Source organism: Quercus lobata, chromosome 11, assembly GCF_001633185.2.
Source record: "Quercus lobata isolate SW786 chromosome 11, ValleyOak3.0 Primary Assembly, whole genome shotgun sequence".
Lineage (NCBI taxonomy): Eukaryota > Viridiplantae > Streptophyta > Magnoliopsida > Fagales > Fagaceae > Quercus > Quercus lobata.
In genome coordinates, this window is record NC_044914.1 from 45,830,544 (window position 1) to 45,842,344 (window position 11,801).

Below are 11,801 nucleotides of genomic sequence, written 5' to 3' on the forward strand. Positions count from 1 at the left end.
TCTAAGGCAGCATCCACATTAATTTTAGTGTGGTCTGAAGGGGGAGGAGACCAGATAGAGGGGCCAACAGTCGAGGCGGGGAGGGAGGTCAAGGAAAACACCTTGTAAAGTTCCTGAAACCTTGCTTGCACATTCAAACAGGCCTTATTTAGATTAGCTTGCTCCTAATGAAAGAGCTGGAGATAACTTTTTTGTAATAATACAACCTCCAATGTGAATGCTCTTATGCCTCCATTTATTTGAATGTCTATGATAAATTTTATTTTTGTTAATGATGACATGATAATTCAATCCATTTACTTTGAAATAAGATTTTAATTACTTTAAGTCGAAATTACCCTAAAAATTTATATAAAGGATCTTTATTATGTGCAAATCATGGAAATAACCATAAAAAAAAATAGCAATTAATTTTTATGAACTCTTAGGCTCCTTTTTGCAAACTTAGGGTGTGTTTGGATATCGCTTATTGTTAAAAACTGAAAACACTGTAACAAAATAATTTTTAAATATGTGAATAGTGCCATGAGACCCATTTTTAATGAAAGTTTTGTTGAAAAAATAGGTTTGTAAGTTCTGCGAACCGTGCACAGGACCCACTGAAAAAGCATAAATGCTCTTCTCAAAAAAAAAAAAAAAATGTGAAACACAAAAACGTGGAACAGGCACTTAGGTGCAGTTTGGATTCAGCTTATTTCGAGTCCACATTTTACTGTAGCGCGTTTTGCTTTTTTTTTTTTTAGTTCAGCCCACAATTGTTGACAATTCAACTGTGAACAGTGCTTCGTGCACTGTTCACGGGCCCCACAAATTACACTTTTCAACAATTTTTTTCATTAAAAATGGGTCCCACATCACTATTTACACATTTAAAAAATATTTTGCTACAATGTTTTCAGTTTTCAGTTTCAGCAAAATAAGTTCTATCCAAACAGACTCTTAAACTCTTCCTTCTAGGCATAACCCTTGTAAAGTTCCTGAAACCTTGCTTGCACATTCAAACAGGCCTTATTTAGATTAGCTTGCTCCTGATGAAAGAGCTGAAGATAACTTTTTTGTAATAATACAACCTCCAATGTGAATGCTCTTATGCCTCCATTTATTTGAATGTCTATGATAAATTTTATTTTTGTTAATGATGACATGATAATTCAATCCATTTACTTTGAAATAAGATTTTAATTACTTTAAGTCGAAATTACCCTAAAATTTTATATAAAGGATCTTTATTATGTGCAAATCATGGAAATAACCATAAAAAAAATAGCAATTTAATTTTTATGAACTCTTGGGCTCCTTTTTGCAAATTTAGGGTGTGTTTGGATATCGCTTATTGTTAAAAACTGAAAATACTGTAGCAAAATAATTTTTAAATATGTGAATAGTGCCATGAGACCCATTTTTAATGAAAGTTTTGTTGAAAAAATAGGTTTGTAAGTTCTGCGAACCGTGCACAAGACCCACTAAAAAAGCATAAATGCTCTTCTCAAAAAAAAAAAAAATGTGAAACACAAAAACGTGGAACAGGCACTTAGGTGCAGTTTGGATTCAGTTTAATCCAAGTCCACATTTTACTATAGCGCGTTTTGCTTTTTTTTTTTTGGTTCAGCCCACAATTGTTGACAATTCAACTGTGAACAGTGCTCCGTGCACTGTTCACAGGCCCCACAAATTACACTTTTCAACAATTTTTTCATTAAAAATGGGTCCCACATCACTATTCACACATTTAAAAAATATTTTGTTATGTTTTCAGTTTTCAATTTTCAGTTTCAACAAAATAAGTTCTATCCAAACAGCCTCTTCAACTCTTCCTTCCAGGTATAACCCAAAAGAAAGGAGAAGATTTTTGGGCTTCTACCTTCCTAGTCCTAGACTCCTAGGTAGTCCATAACTCCATGTAAGTCCATATGCATGGTTTGAAAGCGATAGCAGGGGATCATTGGATTAAGGCCCATCACTTCTTGATGTTTTTTTTCATGCATGGAGCCCAAAAGGCACTAGGCACAGCCGCACAGGCACATGATTCAGCAGGCTACCCTAGCAAGGTAGTTGGCATAAATCTTCGCATGTGAGACAATGTGAATATATCTTGGAATTTTTTAGCCAACAATAAGTTTCTTCACATGTGATTGATATCTTGGAATTTCTTATTGAATGGACCTGTCCCAATGAGATGGGCACAGATTCTACAAAATTAAAGCGTTTAGTATGTCACAAGAGTTGTCGCTATTGTAGAGTTGTAAATCTTGAGGAATCAATATGTACATACATACAATTCACATGGCCTAAAGTGGTGAACTTTATTTATTATTATTTTTTCCATCGAAGGGAGTTATTTATTATATATGTTATTAAGTAGAAGGACAAAAGAAAACAAAAATAAAAGTTCAGTAGATTAAGTTACACGTGAAGTAGTAGCCCTAGTCCATCTCCCTATATCCACACACACACACAAATCATCCAATAAAGAAATCTATGGTTAAAATCATGTCTACACGAAAAAAAAAAAAAAGATTAATTGTTGTTTTAAGTTAACGATAAAGAGCAATTAGTATGGAACAAACGTTATAGCTTGAATACTATTGTAAAAAGAAGAAGAAGATGATGATAAGTAAGGGTGTTCACCAAACCGCTCATACTGTAAGACAATACCCACACCAACCAAAACCGCTCGTAAAATGAAATAACTGCACTGCACCTTAAGTGGCAATGAATCGCACCGTTTTGCACTGTACTGTGTGGTGCGGTGTGTAATTTTATGATAAGAAAACCACACAAAACTGCATATATATTATTATTATTTTGTTTTGTTTTGTATATATTTGCGGTACTTTTAGTTTACTTTCAATCTGTCATGAATTTTTTTTGTCTTGTATATATATTTGTGTTACTTTTCTTGTTACATAAGTTAAAAAAAAAAAAAAAAAATCTTATTGTCAATATTATCGTAGTTTGTGTGTGTATATATATAATAAGTAAAACTTAGAGAAAGTTCAATTAAAATTTGAAATTAGAATCCAATTTTGCGCTATGTGTCTAAATTTATATAGGAACCACCATAATTATCCACTTAAGTTTTTTAATCTTTGTGCCAAGTGAGTTAATAAGTGCAAAAGACTAAAAATATAATATTAATGAACTATAAAATAAATTAAAAAAAAAAAAACCAATCACATATACTCAATAAAAATCACCACACAACAAAGATCACCACACGTTCTATCTTATTAAAAATTAAAAAAAAAATGATTATAAGTAGTATTAAATTTATTTAAGAATTTTAATATGTGACTAATTACATGTATTTTTTTTTAAAAAAATATGACTAATTATTTATATTTTTACGATAAAAATTGTGTTTAATTTTAAATGTATCTATACATATGCATGTAATGATATTTTTATAAAAAAAATAATTTGACGAATTATTTATATTTTTATAATAAAAATTGTGTTTAATTTTAAATGCATTCACTTGTTTGCATGGGTTACATGCTATTTATTAATAGTAAACTAGTAATTAGTAATGTCATCTTGAAAATATATTAATATACTAGTTCAAAATTGACCAAACCACACCTTATACACTACACCAAACTACACATGTTATTGTAAAATTGAGGTGCGATGCAGTGATAGTTCGGCCAAATTACACCGCAAAATGCGGTGTTAAAAATAACCAAAAAAATGCACCAAATCGCACTGGCAAACACCCTTAAATTGATAAGACATAATATAGTAAGAATTTTTCGCTCCTGCTGTTTGACCTCTTAATTAGCCAAAAGATCAATACACTGGACTATTTGTCTCCCTGCTAGAGCATGGAAATTGTGATGCAGTGGTTGATGCATAGTTAAAAAGTGATGTAATGTATGTCTTTTTTTTTTTTTTTTTTTTTTTAATATGGTGATCAATGATTATTAGTTGTGCACATAAATTTAAGGTGATTATTATGTGTTAACTTTCTGTAATATTTGTGTACATTTTGAAAAAGGTACTCAAAAACCAAATAATAGAAACCTTATACACACTTTACTCTTTACCCCCCCCCCCCAAAAAAAAAAATCATTAAAATAGAACTTCCTACTAAACTTGAGAAAGCTTATGGTGCAATATTTAGAGTTGGCATCAATAAAATAGAACCTTTATATACCACTCTGTGCATTTCGCGTATGAATCACTGGGCTTGGTTTTCATTGAGATTGGTTGACACTGGCCTAACTAAAATTCTACTTAGCCAAAACCAAAGGACTGTAATGTAATTACCAAAAAAAAAAAAAAAAAAACCACAAATGACTGTAGTGTTGGTCCACTTCCATCTGCATTGCAGAGCAGCCGTGAAGCCACAGACCACAGTGAATGATTATTTTGAACGTGCTCAACGGTGTGGTTTGTTTACCAAAAAAGCACGTGGGCTGTGATTTGTTTACCAAAAAAGCATGGTGTGTTTTGGTTGGGATTTTTCATTTATTTTTTACAATTTAATATTAAGAAAGTGTTTTTTCCTTTAAAAAAAGAAAGTGTTTTAATCATACTTGAATTTGAAATGGGACACGGCACTTCGGTAGTCTTATGCATCCAGTGTATTGGATTCGTTAAGATAATAACATGTAATAAAAAATGGATATATGTTACCATTCTAACAAGTCCAATACAACTAAACACTAGATCTAAATTTTACCTATTAAGATGATGCGTGTTATTTTTTTTAGGAGAGTTACATCTATAACATTTTCTCAACAAATTATAGGTGACAGATTATTACTTATTTTAATTTGAATCTCATCACTGAAATTATTATTTTGCCCACCAATAATAACAAGTTTAACAAACCTGCCATTTAGGATATGTTTTGAAAGTGTTGTGAAAATATTGAGACATAACATTTCTCTATAATCTATATACGTTTTTTTTTTTTTTTTAAGTGCACTTTTGGTCTTTAAAGTTTGAGGTTGTTTTCATTTTAACTATTTATGTTTCAAAATTTTTCATTTTGACCATTCATATTTAATTGTGTTTTTGTTTCTCAAAAATAAAATATTTAATTATGTTTTTGTATTGGTTATGTCATCTATTTTCATTAATAATCTCACAATTAAGTGCCTATTCATGTTTAACTATTTTATAAAATACTAGTTACAAAATGATAAACTCCTACATCTACTTTTATAGTTAAATCCCACTTATATAATTTACAATTCTAAGGTGGCTTGGAATTTCCAGTGTGTGGTTGACCTCACTAAATTATTAGCGAGTAGCCACCATGATAATCCATATCGGATCACCGGTGGTTTCCCACTTTCCATGGGAAAACTCGCCATTATTAGACTATTAAGCGTTACGTGCTTTAAAGGCTTAACCCTTTAGGAAATTTTAAGAGCTTAAATCAACCGAAGGAAATTTGTCATTAAATAATAATGACATATCACACTATCTAGTATCTACTAAATAATAATGAAAAAAAAGTTTAATCTTTTTGTTAAAAAAATAAGATATAAAACTGTGTATAAAAAGTATAAATTAAAGTTTACAAGCTTTTCTCAAAGGTGTGCCTTTTGTTGGTCGTTGTTGCCCAAAAGTGTTAAAGGTGCAAGTGTAAAACACACGATTCTTAAAGCACCATGTTCTTAAAGGGAGTTCAATCGTTCAACTACAAACTTTTGCCAAAAGAGATGTGTTACGTCGTGTAACTTCCTTGGCCAAAGGCCCAAAGCAATGGTGTTGTTTTAATTTGAGGACAAAATGGGACCTCCCAAAAGATTAATGTTTATTATAATTTTCTCATTGATCTTATTGTGCAAAACGTTCGAGTCTGTTATCAGAATTTTCTCATTGATTCTATTGTGCAAAACGTTCAAGTCTATTATCAGGATCGAGGCAAGCCATCCTGCTTTTGTAGGTCTTTTGCTTTGTTTTAATAAATTCTTCTTTTCAATAAAAATGGGACCTTCCCAAAGATTGATGTTTTTTATAATTTTCTCATTGATTCTGTTGTGCAAAACGTTTGAGTCTATTATTAGGATCGAGGCAAGCCATCCTGCTTTTGTAGGTCTTCTGTTTTGTTTTAATAAAATCTTCTTTTCCATAATAAAATAAAATAAAGGACTTTGTTAACAGGTGCCAACCAGCACCTGTTAATGAACCGACTGTGATTCATTTATGATATATCACAAATCCCATTGCATAGAAAATTGGTAAAGTTTTACTTTTCAACTGTGTTTTATCACAAAATGATTTGATTTTTTCCATCTAAACTGACTCACATTTAATACATATTCAGTTTTTTCCACATTCCTATAAGAACAAATAAACAACTAATTAATCTAAGCGACACAAATAAGAGTAAGCACAATGCAATGAATGCATATCAACTTCTGTTCAAAGACTTCCTAAATAACAAGGAGAATTTCTTTCATTATTAAAAAATTCAAAACAAATAAAATAAAATAAAATAAAATATAATGATAAAATAACATCTGGTAGCAATATTGTGGAGGAAATGGAGTAGGTCATGCATGATGCATGCATACGGTTGAATAGAAATTCTATCGGTAGGGTCTGATGAATAATTCATACTAAAAAACTTCTTAGATATTTTGTATCCTAGATATTTTGAACACAACTGATAAACGATAAACCTAGCTACTAAACCAATTTGACATTCATACTAAAAAACTTCTTAGATATTTTGCATCCTAGATATTTTGAACACAACTGATAAACGATAAACCTAGCTACTAAAATGCTAATTGAGATTTTTCATTACTCGAGTTTGGTTTTATCTAAGAGCAGTGTTACAAACACACAAAATTTCACAGTATTTTTTATGATAGTTGAGTTGGTAAGTTTTTACCGGTTCTTATCTTGATTACCACTAATGTCGTTTTTTTACTTACTACTAATAATCTATTACATCAACAAGTGTGAAATTTTTTGTCAATTTATTTGCATGTCTATACTCTAAACCATCCACCTAGCAGAAATCTCTCTCACCTGCATTTAGATAAAGATTAGTCTCTCTTTATCTAAATGCAGGTGAGAGAGACTTCTGCTAGGTGGATCGTTTGGGATTGTTGGGCATTTAATAATTGAGAATATTATGTTCACATCATTTTCACAATAAATCATATACGATAAGGTGTTTTGGTATTAATTCGAAAAAAATCAGCCCTCTCGAAAGACTAACGATCTGTTATAATTTTCTCATTGATCCTATTGTGCAATAAATTACAAACTCCAAATTAAAAGAAACAACTAATTAATCTAAGCAACAAATAAAAATAAGCACAATGCTTATCAACTCCTATTCAAAGACTTCCTAACTGATTAAGGATAATCTCCCCCAATATTCAAGGAGTCAAAACAAATAAATAAAATAAAATATAATCATAATCCACGATTGAATGCTCCAACTTTCCTGCTATCAGTAGGGTCTGATGAATTCATTCATCTAGTGACCTGTGGTCCTAATTTCACATTCATACTTCAAAAGTCTTGGGACTTTGCATCGTAGATATTTTGAAATTATTACCAAAACAAGTGATAAACGATAAACCTACTAAAAAACAAGTTGGGATCTTTCATTACACGAGTTTGGTTTTATCTAAGAGCAATGTTATAGATACACAAAATTTCATAATGACAAATTTTTACTGGTTCTCATCTTGATCACCACTAACATGATTTTTTTTACTTACCAATGATAATCGGTGTGGAATTTTTTGTCAATTTTTTTTATGTCTATACTTTAAAGTCTCTTTTTTTAATCCACCACCGAAATTACTTTTTAGCCCTCCATTATTAGTGAGAAAAACTATTTAAGATTTGTTGTCAAATTGTTATGAAAGTATTCTGAATATAGCATTTATCTTAGGCTCATTTGAATTGAGGAGGGAGAGGAGTAGAGTAGAGTTTGCTAGAAATAGATTAATTTCCGGCCAACTTTACTTTACTCTCCCTCAATCCAAACAGATCATTAATGATTAGCATGGCTATGACGCACCAAAAATTTGAGAAATTAATACATATTTTTACATGAATGTCACGTGACCATTTTGGCTGTTGGAAGGATATATCAGGGACGGAGTTTTCTAGACTTTCAAGCATTCGAGAAAGTTCCCATATGCATTATTGTTATATTTGGCCCATTTGTGGCACAGTATTAAGATGAAATTCTCAAAAGTTAGGTGCCTCGTGCTACAAGCCTAGCATGTTCTACCTTTCAAATTGCATATCCTAAAGGGTTTTTGCTAGGGTGTATTGATAAATTTATTAAATGAGCAATCAAATTTTTAATACTTGTTTTAGTTTCGCTTGTTTACACTTTACAATCATAGTCTGAAGTGTGTATTTGTTTTGTTTTTTTCTTTAAATTATGAGACTCATTGGGATCCAAGAATTTGTTCATGAAAAACTAGTGATAAGCTTGGGTCCAGTGTCTTATCAATTAGATAATGACATTTGTTTACTCTTGAATATGTGTCACTATTGTAATGGGTCCAGTATAATTGGATACTGAACCCAAACCAAGTTCGTATAACACAATACATGTTAGCATCGTGACAAAAAAAGAACATAAGATATTTTCCTCCTATTCACACAAAGACATAAATCATAATTCGACACATATGCAAAGCAGCAAAACACACAGTAGGTACCAATGACGGGAGGAATCAAAAGTTTTATCTTAGAGAGACCATAGTATAAATATTTCTATTAGGGTTCATAGATCTCTTATAAATTCAAAAATTGAATCCAAAACAAGAGTAGAATGAAAATATCAGTTAGCCAAACAAAAAAAAAGAAAAAAAAGAGGAAGATCATTTATGGGTCATATTGTAATATTTTATGATTTTGGAAGGGGCATAGCCATTTTATGTTCTTTGTTGAAAAATATTTTTATAGATTATGGGCTTTAAAATACATTTTCAAATTTTTTGAGTCAACCCCCAAAAAATTACAATCTGGACCGCCATCCAAACAAGGTACCGTACAATATCAGTATTACTCCATTATACAAAATTTCAAAGAATTGGCAACTTGTTGATTGAATTATTGTCCCCCATTGGCCAAAACCAGCTGACTTAAATATCAATAATCATACTATTACTTTGTCAATATTCAAGAGTCAAAACTAATTTGTCATATCAATCAATATCAATTTTTTTTTTTTTTTTTATTTTTTTTTTTTATGTCTATTCTCTATCATCTCTCTTTTATCTAGTATGGTATATTTGAATTGAGGGGAGAGAGAGGGGCTTTTGTTGAGTGGGGTGACCTGGGGTTGTTGGGCATTTAATAATTAAAAAATATTAAGTTCACAATATTTTCATAGTAAATCGTAGGTAGTGGGTTGTTATTAGTTATAATTTTAATCCACCACTGAAATTCTTTTTTTTTTTTTTTTTTTTGAGAAACAAACATACACAGGAGAGAGTAAAATGGGTTATAACACAAAGGTACACAATTTAGAATTTGTTGTTAAAGTGTTGTGAAAATACTGTGTACATAGCATTTATCTTAGGACCCGTTTGGATTAAGGAGCTAGCGAGGGGAGTAAAGTAGAGTTTGCTGAAAATAGATTATTTTTCGGTCAACTCTATTTTACTTCTCTTTTCTCCCCCTTAATCCAAATGGATCATTAATGATTAGCACAGCTAAGAGTGAGATGCACCAAAAAAATTGGGAAATTAATGCATGTTTTGCATGAGTGTGACGTGACCATTTTCAAAATCACATCCCCACTTTTACCTGATTTCCAAACCTGTGTGCTAGAGGTCACTGACTGGGTTCTCAATTGTTGTTAGAAGGATATATCAAAAACGAAGTTAGCTAGACCTTCTTTTTTTTTGGTTGCTGAAGTGAGCTAGACTTTCAAGCATTATTTGAGATCGATCCCCATGCATTATTGTGATATTTGGCCCATTTGTGGTACAGTATTGAGATGAATTTTTCCAAAAGTTAGGTGCCTCGTGCTACAACTACAAACCTAGCATGTTCTACTTTTCAAATTGCATATCCAAAAGGGTTTTTAATTTGCTAGAGTGTCTTGATGAATTTAAACGAACAATCAAATTAACTTTTAATATTTGACTTAGTTTCGCTGTTTTAGATTTTCAAGTCATAGACTGAAAAGTGTGTATTACTGTATTTGTTTTGTTTTTTTCTTTAAATTATGGGAGTCATTGATATTCAAGAATTTGTTGGTGGAAAAGTGTGGTAAGCTTGGGTTTAGTGTCCCACCAAGAGGACAAAATTGGTCTTTGCCCTTTTCAGACAAATTATATAGCATTTTGCCCTATTTTTCATACTAATGAGGGAAATGCTCTTTTTTTGAAACTTGATTTTCTCAAAATTAATTTTTTTTTTTTAAAAAAAAATTCTAGAACTCTATAGTGGCATTTTAAGGAGCCTATAGTGACATTTTAAGGATCTATAGTAGTGTTTTGGAACTCGAGCTCCATGAACTCGAGTTATAGGTAAAAAAACAAAAAAACTTGCATGGAACTCGAGGTCACAAAGCTCGAGTTTCAAAATGCCACTATAGGTCCTTAAAACGTCACTATAGGGCTCCTTAAAACGCTACTATAGGCCTTAACTCGATTTTGAGAAAATCAAATTTTAAAAGATGAGCATTTCCCTAATTAGTTTGGGAAATAGAGCAAAATGTTATATAATTTGTGCAAAAAGGGCAAAGGCCAATTTTGTCCCCCACCAAGATAATGATATGTGTCAACTTTTAAATATGTGTCACAATCGTAATAAGTTTAGTACAATTAGACACTAGACCCAAACCAAGTTCATATAATACAATGCATGGAGCAAAATGTTATATAATTTGTGCGAAAATGGCAAAGGCCAATTTTGTCCCCCACCAAGATAATGATATGTCTCAACTTTTAAACATGTGTCACAATCGTAATAAGTTTAGTATAATTAGACATTAGACCCAAACCAAGTTCATATAATACAATGCATGCTAATATTGTGACAAAAAATAGCATAAGACATTTTTTTCCTATTCACACACAAGGTCATTCATCTAGATTCGAGACATAAGCGAGAGCAGCAGAACACACAGTAGGTACCAATGAAGGGAGGAATCAAAAGTTTTATCTTAGAGAGACCATAGTATAAATATTTCTATTATGGTTCATAGATCTCTTATATATTCAAAAATTGAATTTAAAACAAGAGTAGAATGAAAATATCAGTTAGCCAAACAAAAAAAAAAAAAAAAAAAAAAAAGAAGAAGCAGATCATTTATGGGTCATATTGTAATAATTTTAAAAAAAGAGTAGAATGAAAATATCAGTTAGCCAAACAAAAAAAAAAAAAAAAGGAAAAAAGAAGAAGCAGATCATTTATGGGTCATATTGTAATAATTTGTGCTTTTGGAAGGGGCATAGCCATTTTATATACTTTGTTGAAAAATATTTTTATAGATTATGGGCTTTAAAATAAATTTTCAAATTTTTTGAGTCAACCCCCAAAAAATTACAATCTGGACCGCCATCCAAACAAGTTGTACAATATCGGTATTACTCCGGGCATTATATACAATTTCAAAGAATTGGCAACTTGTTGATTGAATTATCGTCCCCCATTGGCCAAAACCAGATGACTTAAATATCAATAATCATACTATAGCTTTGTCAACTGCATTCAGTCCACGCCAAGTATATCACCAACTCTTGGAATATACTGACTCCACCTGTACTTAGATCTGTTTATATCCTCTTATTTTTGCATTTTTTTCCTTTCCTCGTTGAGGCCTTTCACATATAACTTGAAGCACA